The sequence below is a fragment of the Lactuca serriola genome, chromosome 9 (genome assembly GCF_051521515.1).
Source record: "Lactuca serriola cultivar US96UC23 chromosome 9, Lser_US96UC23_V15, whole genome shotgun sequence".
NCBI classification, from domain to species: domain Eukaryota; kingdom Viridiplantae; phylum Streptophyta; class Magnoliopsida; order Asterales; family Asteraceae; genus Lactuca; species Lactuca serriola.
In genome coordinates, this window is record NC_136416.1 from 1,443,999 (window position 1) to 1,457,081 (window position 13,083).

Consider the following 13,083-nt stretch of genomic DNA (forward strand, 5'->3'; position numbering starts at 1 on the left):
AACATAATCTTCAAAGTGATGCGCCCAGACTTCATAATCATGGGTGTATAGGATGGGAATCTTTGTGGTTGATCCGATGCTGTTGGAAATATTGATGGGATTCGATTGCGACTCGTCCATTATGATCAAAGAACTTGTTCAAAGATCAGACTTGTAATAAATCAAATTAGGGCAAAACAATAAATATCAAGATACGTCAATAATGAGATGACGGCTCAATAAATATCAGTAATTGCGGAAAACCCTAATTGAAACCTTTTTCACAGAAAAGAAGTGTATCGATTACACAGCCTCCTGCTCTGATACCAATTGATAAGATTAAAACTTAATCTTGAAGATCGATTAGATCTTAAACAGGTAAAATAAAGAACAAACAGCAAGAACACGAAAGCAATAAACAACTCAAGAATGAATCAAACGTGTCGAATGATTATAAAACAACCCTCAGAAGAGCTCGATCAAGAACATCAACTGTAGAGGGTTAGAAGGTTTACAGGAACGATAAAGAAAATCAAAGCTATCGTAATTCTCTCTATTGTATTCTAGATCGTTAACCTAATATGCATGCAAGCATATACTTATATAGTAAACCTAACAGCTCACGGTTGGACAGGCCCAAACCGGAGTTCAAAACAATTGGACTATTAGCCGAGCCCAATGACGCAACTCTAAACGAATCTGCAACCCAACAGCCCGGAATACGTCCCGAAGTGCCCGGAGATCCCGAGAAATTATTCTTTTCGATTTGAAGCTCTACCTTTTTAGAACCCGATTTTTAGCTAATTCTCCCGGTTTTCGACGAATAAAGCCATATTTGGAGCCGATATGCTGCTCAAATTACTATTTTAACCCCCGATTATTTTAAGGTGAGTTTAATATATAGGAACAATTGTATGTTATGTGTTATATGTACTACGTGCTTTTCAGCGTTATTATTCCGAGTTATTTTCCTGGGTTATTTTTATTTGCTATTTTTAATAGCAAAGATATACCTTTGACCCTGTGATCAGTGAAAGGACTTAGATTCACGGTGGTACTGGTACGTAGCCTCTAGCCATGTAGAACATGTCTCGTAAGAGAATGACTTCTATTCTATGACATTGGCAGAAGGTTAGATAGGACTGGTATGTAGCCTCTGACCATGTAGAGCATGACTCCGTAAGAGAATGAACTCTATTCTATGGTATTGGCAAATGGTTAGACAGGGCTATAAGCCTGAAATCTACCAAAATGTTAATCAGAAAGTATATGTCTTCTGTGCCATTTGGGCCAAAGCTTTATTGATGCATATCAAGAATTGAAAAGTATATCTTTGAATAAAGTCTTTGATTGATATGAACACTTGTCACATGATCTCACATATGTCTTGTTCCCTTTGCTTCTGTCATATTGGTATATATAAGGCATAAGATTATATTGTATCTAATTATTGAATTCACTAAGCGTTATCGCTTATCCCTCTCAATATTTATCAATTGCAGGTGATGAGTATCCAATATAGTTTTATACTGCTGAAAGTTTTAGAATAGTTAATACTATTTCTTTGTATTTTAATGTTCATGTATGTATATGAATAGTAGATTCCTGGGTAGATATGAAATGTAATAAAAATTAGTCGGTTTGTATCCAATCCTTTGTAATCACTTTATCAATATAAAATATTGTTTTATAAATATGCATGTAGCATGTTTTAAGGAAGTAACTTAAGAATAATGTTGGGATAGTATGAAAGTTTGGGTCTTTCATAAATACGAAAGTTAGGGTCTTTCAGTAATATTTCTCAAGATATCTGAAAAGGAGATTTCAAAAAAATATATCAACGGAGAGACAACCTAAAAAAAATAAGACTAGAAGAAAAGGTTAGACAAAAAGACATATAATGATCTTTTATTTTCTAAGAAGAAACAATTCTGAAATGAAAAAAAAGTTTTGCTCAGACATTTAACTTTCCAATGTTTCCATCAGAGAGTATAGTCTTCTTGGAAGAATTGAGGATCAGGTATCATCATTCCCAGTTTGTTCATAAAATTATTAATTTTAGTTTTTTCTAATGCCTTAGTAAAGACATCAACAATTTCATCATCAGATGGAGCCAAAATGAGCTCAATATTACCTTTCAAAACATGATCTTTAATAAAATGGTACCGAATATCGATGTGTTTTGTCATGGAGTGTTGAATCAGATTATTAGATATTGTGATAGCATTTTGAGAATCACAGTAGATTGAAATCTGTTTGAATTAATAACCATTGTCTAACAGCTAAGATTTCATCCATAAAACTTGAGAGGTGCAAGTTGCAGCATCAATGTATTCCACTTCGTCTATTGAAAGAGCAATGCAATTATGGTTCTTGGGCAGCTAACCAATCTTCCACCTAAAAATTAACAACCAATGGATATACTTGTCCTATCAAGTTTAAGTCCTCCACAATTTGAGTTTGAATAAGACTGAAACAAGAATCTTTCATTTGTCGGGTACCAAATTCTGAGGATCTTTGTTCCTTTAAGATATCGGAAGATTTGTTTCACAGCCAAAAGCTAAGACATCTTCGGATTAACTTGGAATCTAGCACAAATACATGTGGAGAACACGATGTAGGGATGACTTGCAGTAAGGTATATAAATGATCCAATCATTCACCTATGCTTCTTCTGATCAATGGGTTCACTAGATGGGTCTGAGCAGTTCTTGTATCCGAAACCCATTTCAACTTTCGCAGATGCACATGTGTCCATTGAATATTTATTTAGAAGTTCAGAAATGTATTTCTCTTGGTGAATGAAGATTCCTCTATTGGTCTACTTAAGTTGAAGTCTGACAAAGAAACATAACTCATGACTCATACCCATCTGGAATAAGCTAACCATTAGCTTGGCAAAGTTGGCAACCATTGTCGAATTAGTTTATCCAGCTATCATATGTTGGAGTAATATGAGATCTTCATGTTTGATATTAGGAACAATGTAGGATTAAGAATTTCAATTTGAAAACCATAACACTTTAGCAAACAAGTGAGAGTTTTGTACCAGTCGCAAGGAGCTTGCTTCTGGCCATACAAAACTTTGTATAATTTGAAATAGTATTTCAGATAAGACAAGTTCACAAATCCAAGAGGATCTTGAAGATAAAATACACTATCAAGTTCACCATTGAGGCAAGCACTTTTGACATCATTTTGTTAAACTTTGAAGGCCTTATAAGCAGCGTATACAAGAAAGATTTGGATAGCTTCAGACGGGAAACAGTTGCAAAGGTCTCATCATATTCAAGACCTTCAATCTAAATGAATCTTTTAGCCACCAATCTCATTTTGTTTTGGATTATGACTAATGTGTCATCGATTTTTTTGTAGAGAACCCATCGATTTCCAATGATTGGGTGATCCCGAGGAGGAGGTACAAGAGTCCACATTTGATTTCTATCGAACTCTACTAATTCTTCTTGCATGGATGTAATCCAATCGAAATGTTCTAGATCTTCTTTAATGGAATTGTTTTCAACCATTGATATGAATGTCAAGAAATGATACTCATTTTGAATATTAGCATCAAATCAAGTTTGAACACCGTTGTTAAGATTTCCAATGACTTGATTCGGAGGATTATCCTTTTTCCAGATATTCAATCTCAGAAGTTCTTGTGCAACAGATAATCCGATATCAACAATGGGGTTGTGTTGCTCCTCCTGAGTGGTTTAAAATTGAGGATGATGCTCCCCCTGAACTTCTGAACTAGATATGTCTGCATCGTCATCATTCGAAAAGTCAAAGAATTTGGCACCGTCTTCAATGTTGTTTAGAACTAGATCAATTTCGGAAAATTGATATGATGCATCTTGAAATCCATCAACATTTGATTTGATGGTTGCAATACTTCCCCGCCCTTGAGACATAGAAGTGGATCTATTCTCCCCCTCAACCTGAGATGAGAATATTTCAGAATCAAATGGTGGAAACTTTGGGGTTGGACCAGAAATGTTTTGAGTAGTATGAGGATTTGATGACAAAGATGAACTTGATCGAGATTCTAAGTCAAGAGCTGATTCTATTGGTACGAACAGGCTTTTGAAATCAACTTCATAGACAACTTGAGGATTCAAAGACCTAAGAGGTGGATCATTAGACTCTAGGATGTGCGTCGTAACATGAGTTGGTTCCGAGTTCTGAACAAAGTGATCATCAAAAGTGATGTCAAAACATTCTTCGATTACACGGGTATGCCGATTTAGAACCTAGTATGCTTTTGATTTGGATGAGTATCCTAAAAAGATGGCTTCATATTACTTTGGTTGAAATTTGGTGAGTTAATCACAATTGTTTTTGATGACACGTCTGCATCCAAAGATGTGTAAGAACGAGATACTCAACTTCCAACCATTCACTGCTTGATATGGTGTCACGTTGAGGTGACAGTTGATTATACACCAGTTTTGAGTCAAACAGGTTGTCGAGACTGCTTCAGCCCAAAGATAAAGGGGAATATTTGCAAAGTTCAAGATCGACCAAGCGGCTTCGACTAAGGTTCAGTTTCTTTTTTTAACGTCACTAATTTGTTGTGGAGTGTATGGAGCAGAATGGTCATTTTCAATGCCTTTATTAATTAGGAATTTATCAATTGTGGCATTAATCAACTCAGATCTATTGTCACTTCAAATTCTTTGGAGGAGTTGTTTCTTCAAAACTTCAATCCTTTTTATGAAATTGATGAGCTTGGAGGTTGTTTCCAATTTGAATCACAAAAAGAAAACTCAAGTGAATCTTGTGTAGTCATCAACAATCACAAGAATGTACTTTTTATGATGCAGGCTTTCAACGGTAGACGACCCATACAGATCAATATGAAGAAGTTCAACTGGTTTGGAAATTGACTTTTCAATTGGAATAGGATGACCTTTCTTGGATAGTTTTCCACATTCACATGCAGCGTAAATATGGTCGTTCTCATACTTGAGTACTGGCAAACTTTAGACCATTTCACCAGAAAGCAGATCATTCATATATCGTAAATTAAGATTACCAAGCCTCTGATGCCATAACCAACTAACATCAAGAATAGATTTCATAAGAAGATACAACTAAGTCTTTTCGATAATCATATTGATATCCAGAGTATACATGATTTTGTTCCGATATAAGTTAATGAGACATTATTTCCGATCTTCCGTCATAACGTAGTTATGCTTCTTACATAACTAAACCCTCCAATTTGCATCAATGACTTAGGCTACACTGATCATATTGTGCTTGAGATCAATCATGTATGCCACATTGGAAAAAGAGAAATTTTTGTTTGTTAGGATGCCATAACGTAGAATTTAGGAATTTCTGTTGTTGCTATATGTAACATAACTAGCATTTGGAATAAGCTTCAGATCATGCAGAAAATCTTTCTGCCCAATCATATACATCGAACAAGCGCTATCAATATACCATATTGTATCTTGTTTCGAAGCACAAAAGCATGCAAAATCAATGAGTTTTGGAGTTTTTAGGCTCTGAGTTAGGGTTAGGGAGTTTAGCATGGGCTTTGGACTTGACTTTTAATTTTGACAAATTTGCAAAAATGGTCCTTGTGGTTGTAAAAATTATGTAGTTTTGGTCCAAAACGAAATGGTGGTGCACCACTGGTCCAAAATTGGATCTTTATATTGGTTTTGGTCCCTATTCACTTAAAAAGACAATTATACCTCTATGATTAATAGTTTCAATTTTCTTTAATTGTTGTAATACATAAATTAATTTAAATTACATTTTTCAAAAAAAAAAAACCTACTTTACTCCTTTTCCCTTCCTCGTCTATAACCTTCATATGGAAAACCCTCCCAAATCACTGGCGGCGTCTGCACAAGCCTTCCACTGTCGGTAATATCCTCCCCTCCTTCAACACGTCAGCGCCTTCTCTTCCCTACTTCCTCGATGAGTGTAGAATTTCCATCCCTAACAGCTTGTCCGCCTCCCACGCCACTCCTTCTGTGTAAGGACAAACCAACGTTTTGTACTCTAAATTCCTTATACCCCGATCTAAAATCAACGACGAAAGTTAATGGTGGTGGATCTAAAACCGTGAAGCAAAATCGATTTACAATCATCTTCTTTGATTCATCATCTACAAGCATTGATTAACATCGGTAGTGGATGTTTCAGGAATGTCGAATGTCCATGAAAACAGAGATTGGTGGAGATCTGGTGATTAACTTCTAAAGATGATGTCGATGGTTATTATGGTATCACTGTTAATGGTGGTCCAACAGTTAAGGTTCTTAAATGGGATGAGAGAAGCCAAAGGACGGAGTTAAGGTTGAATTCATAATTAATGAGGCTATAAAGGTATTTATAGATATGTAGAACTGGAAGCTTGAATTTGGATTTCCAGATTTGGTTGTGGTATTTCTAGTTGGGTTCTTGTTATTCTTCTGCGATGAACAAAAGTTGGGTTCTTGTTGTAGCTGGATCATAGGCAGTAGGAGGTGGGTTTCTTGTTGTAGCTAGAGCAACATCACAATTCTTGTGGGAGCTAAGGTTTCCCAAGCACACCACAAAACAGAGGGGAGACAGAGAGAGAGTCAAACGAATGTTGGTTAAAAGTGTTCTTACCTGCAAGCGTTAACAGATGAAGATGTTGGAACGATGGTTGTACCGTTGTAAGAGAGAGAGAGAGAGAGAGAGAGAGAGAGACGAAGAGAGAGAGAGAGAGAGAGTCAAACGAATGTTGGTTAAAAGTGTTCTTACCTTCAAGCGTTAACAGATGAAGATGGTGGAACGATGGTTGTACCGTTGAGAGCGAGAGAGAGAGAGAGAGAGAGAGTCAAACGAATGTTGGTTAAAAGTGTTCTTACCTACAAGCGTTAACAGATGAAGATGGTGGAATGATGGTTGTACCGTTGTAAGAGAGAGAGAGAGAGAGAGAGAGAGAGAGAGAGAGAGATTGTGTGTGTGTGTGTGTGGTGGGTTTATTTTGTTTTTGTTTTTATTTTATTATAAGAATAAGAAAATAAATAAATAAATTAAAATATAATTATTCAAGGGACCTATTAGTCATTTTAGGTGGGATATGGACCAAAAACACAAGAAAATACAACCATAGGGACCAAAACCACACAAGGTATCTAAAATTGGACCAATGGTGCACTAACATTTCGTTTTGGACAAAAACTAAAGAATTTTGCCAACCATAGGAACCATTTTTGCATTTTCGTCTTTAATTTTTGAATAGTTGGTATCTCGGAAGGCTCTTCCTGAGATTCTTTTGGGAATATGCAGAATATCAAGGTCTTTTGATTAATTCAAATCTCATACTCAACTTTTGGTTGCCTAAACACTACTTTTATCGGAGGAATGGTTTTCTGAGATGGTTCAAGAAGAACTATATTTTGAGATTCATTTGACATATCATACCCTTTAACTTCCATTCAAATTTTGGATTTAAACCTTTTAAAGCTTTCTTATAAGTGGTGTTATGAGTATCTTTTCCGTTTTTCATTGTTGTCGTAGGCACATTTGATTTCAGAAATTGTTTTGGTTTGAAAACTGTGCCATCAAGGGTAGTAATAAACATTGAAGAGGATACTTTTCGAGTATAGTTATTGTTATCAGATGAGGTCTTGATAATAATAGATTTCACACAATTTTTTACAGTGGTGTCATGAGTATCCGAGTTAACAAGAATATATAGTCTTTTAAGAATTTTAACGAACATGAATGTACTGTGATTCCTAGTAACTGGACTGACAACTGTCTGAGATACTTTCTTATCAGATTTCTCAAGAAAAATGAGCAATGTCTAGACATAGTTTCTTTTTCTAGAGCTTTCCTAGCCTCAGTATTTGGATGAACAATGTCTTTTTTGTTTAACCAAGGTTTCTTCGTGGAGTCCTATGATGACTTAGAAGACTGTCTTACATATGGATTGTAGAAACATTGCTTAATCAGAACTAATGTAGACTTAGAAACAACTTTTGAGTTTGACACAAGGGAATCAGACGAGGAGTCGTCATCACACTTAAGTTCCTCATCAACATCACTATCAAGGGATGCCTAAAACGAGGTAGGTTGTTCCGAGTCATATCCGTTTGTCTTAGGAATGATTTCCTCAATCACACAAATGTTTAGAGGACCAAAGTTTGGAAAATAAACTCTAGTTCCCCCTATGCCATGTGGAAATTCCAAAGACGGATCTAGGTCCAGGGATATCAGTGGCGGAAGTTGCGTGGAATCAAGACATGTAATAGTTATCAGTTAGAACTCAGGAATCAATGATTGATATTCGTCTGAAGTCTTTTGAAGTGATGACAATGGTGAGACAGGGGTATCAAAATAAGTTTGGTTTGGAATGTCTCCTATAAATGTCAAATTCTGAAGTTCCTTTAGGGGAAGAGCAATAGGTTTCAGAAACTCGCTTCCAAGACCAGGTGCTTTTGGACCAAGGATGACAAAAATTATGGGTCATTCATCCATTTGATTAAATTTTATCAATAGAATGTTGCAAACTATTAATCTTAGCATTAATACACATATTATCATTGACAAGAAGATTTCTTTCACTAACTGAACTAGTACATTTTTCATTAAGGATAATACATTCATCCTTAACTATTAAAAGTTTATGCATTACAGATTTAATCTTTAGCTTGCAGTATTCGAATCGTAATCTAAGTCTTGTCAACTCACTATCCAACTTCTCACTCACATCTATTGCAGACTCATAGGCTTTAAGAATGAATGTCATTATGATTCAATATGAGTTAGACAAGGTTCACACATAGACAAATAAAAATTATTTTCAGTAATCATGGATTTACCTGTTGGATGATGCTTTGTCCAAGTGGATCGTTGGTTGCCATGTAGCAGTAATTTGGCACAGCATCCTCATCATCATCTTTAGAACTAGAAGACCAGTAGCCTTCATCACACTCGATGGTTTATTTGGCCATAATACACAAGTTTCTTCTAGATTTTCCTTCACCCTCATCACTAGAGGACCAATACCTATCAACATTTCAAGAAACTATGTTGACAAATGCATTTTCACTTTCTGCAAGTTCCTGTGCTCGGCGAGCACAGTAGGCAAAATCTTTCACCTTTGGTTTCTAAGGAACAACAGTAAATAAGTCCTTTGAATAGTGGTTTTTGAGACCATACTTGTGACATACAATCTGGGTTTGGCTGAGGTCAGAACGTCTTGAGGTTCCAAAGAATGATTTGAAATGTTGGGTCGATAATTTGGTGGATTTTCATTTTGTTTAGGGTAGTGTTGAGGATTGCTTTGGTGAGGAGCATGAAATCTGTTCTGAAAAGGTTTTGATTGGGATTCCATGGTCACCTATACTTCATGGACAGAAGTATAAACTTTTTCTAGAAACTAAGTTTGGAATCAGCGGCTTCTGGATCAAAGTTTTCTTCATAAGAAAAGTTTGGAACATGTTGAGTAGGTTGAATAGGTGGAATCGTTAGGCCAACTCTGAATGGCCCTGAGACAACTGGGTTTGGAAGAAGTGGATTGACTGAACTGAATAGAGTGAGAGGACCTCCAGAGAGTTCTCATAACCTTTTTAGCAACATTAGATATGTGGCCTTCCAGTTCGTTGAATAACTTATAGAGCTTTACTTTCTTTAGAGATCTATTACTCTAAAGATAGGATTTAACATTTCCCCATCCTTTTATGATATTATTGAGAAGCTTCATATTGTACTCAAGCGGAGTGCAAAAAACTCCATGTAAGTCAAGTTGTTCACAACGATTATGTATCAATTTGATGCAGAGGCAACATATTCACCATGATTGGTTGTGAAAGTGTCGAAGTCATTCATCACCGACGTCAGATGCTTGTCCTTCATATTTTCCAATCCCTCAAACAATTCTTGAAGTATATCCAAAATCTCTTTAGCAGATTTGCACAACTAAATGTGCTCAAGGAGAGATGTTGGAATACAAAACACAATTTTGGAATAAAGCAATATGGTTTGCATGGAGTTTCTCGACATCATTTACAGTGAGAGGTGTTGGTCGAAGCTCTTCTCGACCCATAAGAGTATCAGCAACGTCTCTAATCATTTTCCGAACAGGAATATGAGGACCTTCTTTCACCGACCTCCATATTTCTTCACCTTTTTTCCAACCAAAAATATCTTCATTCTGATTTTCCAATGATCATACTCTTAACTAGCAATGGGTCACACAATGGGCAACTGATGTTATATGCGATTTGCATTGAATAAATTTGTTGAGGTTGATTAGAAGAAGCCATTGATGTTAAGATATTAGAGGTGAAGTGGTATATAGAAGAAATTTTATTCTGAACACAGAAATGATTGAGACCAAGGTAATCTTCAACCAACTATAATATGTTCTTATGGATTCAAATGACAACCACTTAGGCTCTTATATCAATTGCGAGTTCACAAACTTGCACGGACAGGTCTTGAAAACTCAAACCTTTAATTAATCTAACATCAATGATTGCTTATAATAAAGATTCAGTCAAGTTTGGATAAACCAATCAAGCCTTGAAGTAAATAACTCAACAAAGTGCTCAAGATGATTAATATAAAGTATGAACAGTGAAAAGCAAATAAGCATAAGAAGAATGTTAGAGAAAAATTATTGACTAAATGATTCTTTGATTTGATATAAGTGAAGTTGTTCAAAAGGTGCACTGGTGTACAAGATACCTTTTACAAAGTTTGACACTCCTTTTATAGCCAAAGGGGTAACTAAAGACAAATGCTAGTAAAGTGTGCATGGACTGAAGATCAACAGTATCACACAATCATTTCTACTAGTCTTGGTGGTTATACAAAACTACATTACAAACATTCAACAACAAACTAGCACTATCACTTCTGTCATAATACATTAACCAAATTTTGAAACAACATTTCAAAAATCTAGTGATCTTGGATTCTACTCTTCATCTTAATGTCATGACTATCTCGAAAAGACACATCATTTCATAGTGACTAATGGGCACTTTCATATACTAACACTGGATGGCACATATAAATCTTATCTTCTATGTTCCCATGAAGAAATGTGGTTTTCACATGAAGCTATTTAAGCTCCATATCATAAGCACTCACCATGGCCAAAAGAACCCTAATTTGCTTATGCTTCATGACCGGTGACAACACCTCATGATAATGAATTCCTTCTTACTGAGAAAACCCCTTCGCCATTCATGGCCATCAACCAATTTGTCGCTCCCTACTTTATAAATATTAATTTGCATCCCACTAGTTTTGCATCTTTCAGTAATGGAAATAGATTCCATGTTTCATTCTTCTCTAATGATTGCATATCGTCATTCATGGCCATCAACCAATTTGTCGCTTCTTTACTTGCCACCTCCTCTTTATACAATTGAGCCTCCTCAGTTTCAATGTCTTCTTTAGTTGCTAATGAAAAGGAAATGGAGTCAAGGTCACCAAAATTGACACATCCCACACATATATATATATATATATATATATATATATATATATATATATATATATATATATATATATATATTAGGTTTTCGATAACCCTCTTTGACCTCCTATTTTCTATAGATTCTTGCCTATCGTCCTTCTAGGCATCAACACCACTGGATGAAGATCCCATGGGTTCCTCTTGCGTTTCATCTTGTCCAAGTTTTTCATTTACACCTTGCTCTTCATCACCTTTCACAACTATGTATAGAGTTTAGGATGCAAACTCCACCTTCTGGTTAGTTCCCCGATCTTTGTTCTCTGCTTGACTTGTATCACCTCCTCCTTAGTTACCCATGGCAGGTTCATCGATGGTTACATATCTACTCATGATAAATTTAGGACTTGTTACTTCTTCTATACACCACAGTCAATAATCTTTTACTCCTGCCGCATATCCTAGAAACATGCACTTCATTTCCCTTGGCTCAAGTTTACCATCATTCACATGAGAATATACGAGGCATCCAAATATATAGTCAGAGTGTTTCCCGAACCATACCTCTTGAGGAGTCTACAACTTTATAGGAGTTGATGTTCATTTGTTCACCAGATAGTAATCAGTGTTAGCTGTTTCCGCCTAGAATTGCTTGGATAAGTTATCAAATATCTGAATTCACCTAGCATGCTCCATGAGTGTTTCATTTATCAGTTCTGCAACTCTATTTTGTTGTGGTGTGTTTTGTACAATGTGGTGCCTCATTATACCTTTTGCCTTGTAGAAGTTATTAAATGAAGCATTGTAGAACTCCAACCAATTTTCAGTCCTCAGTGTCTTGACTTGTTTCCCAGTCCTTTTTCTTGGCCATGGTCTTCCACTCCTTGAAATTTCCAAACACCTCATCTTTGGTCTTCAGAAAGTACAACCAGCCCTTCCTTGAATAATCATCAATGAACGTCACAAAGTATGAGAATCCTCCTTGAGACTTCACTGGTTCAGGACCCCACAAATATGAGGGAACACATTCCAAGATTTCATTACTTGTATGTTGACCGATACCGAACTTCACTTTGTGATGCGTTCCCTTGACGCAAACTTCACAAAACTTTATATTTCCAGTAGCCTCTCCACCAAGCAGACCTTGTTTACTTAGAACTGACATGCCCTTCTTACTCATGTGCTGCAACCTATGGTACCACAACTTTTTCCTGTCATCACCTTCATTCAAGGACTGAGAGATAGCCACCATTCCCATAACCATGCTGCCTTCTAGGATGTAAATCCCTCCACAATTCATCTTCTTTTTTCATTATAACCATAGCACCTTTAGTGACTTTGACCCAGTCGCCTTCACCAGCGTACCGCATCCCATTCTTAGCTAAAGTGCTAATAGAAATTAGATTCTTTCGATGTTTCAGAACGTACCATCAATCTAACGTTTCTGACCATACCATCGTGTATCTTGATCTACACAGTGCCACTGCCCTTGATATTACTCACTAAGTCATCACCCATATTGATTGTGCCATTCCACTCTTTAAAGTAATCGAACAATTCAATTTGTACGTCATGTGGTAGGATGCTCCATAATCCAAGACCTAAGCATATGCGGTACTTAATGTACTTACAGTCAGTACCTCGTCATCGTTTCCTTCATCAGAACTCTCCTAAACCAT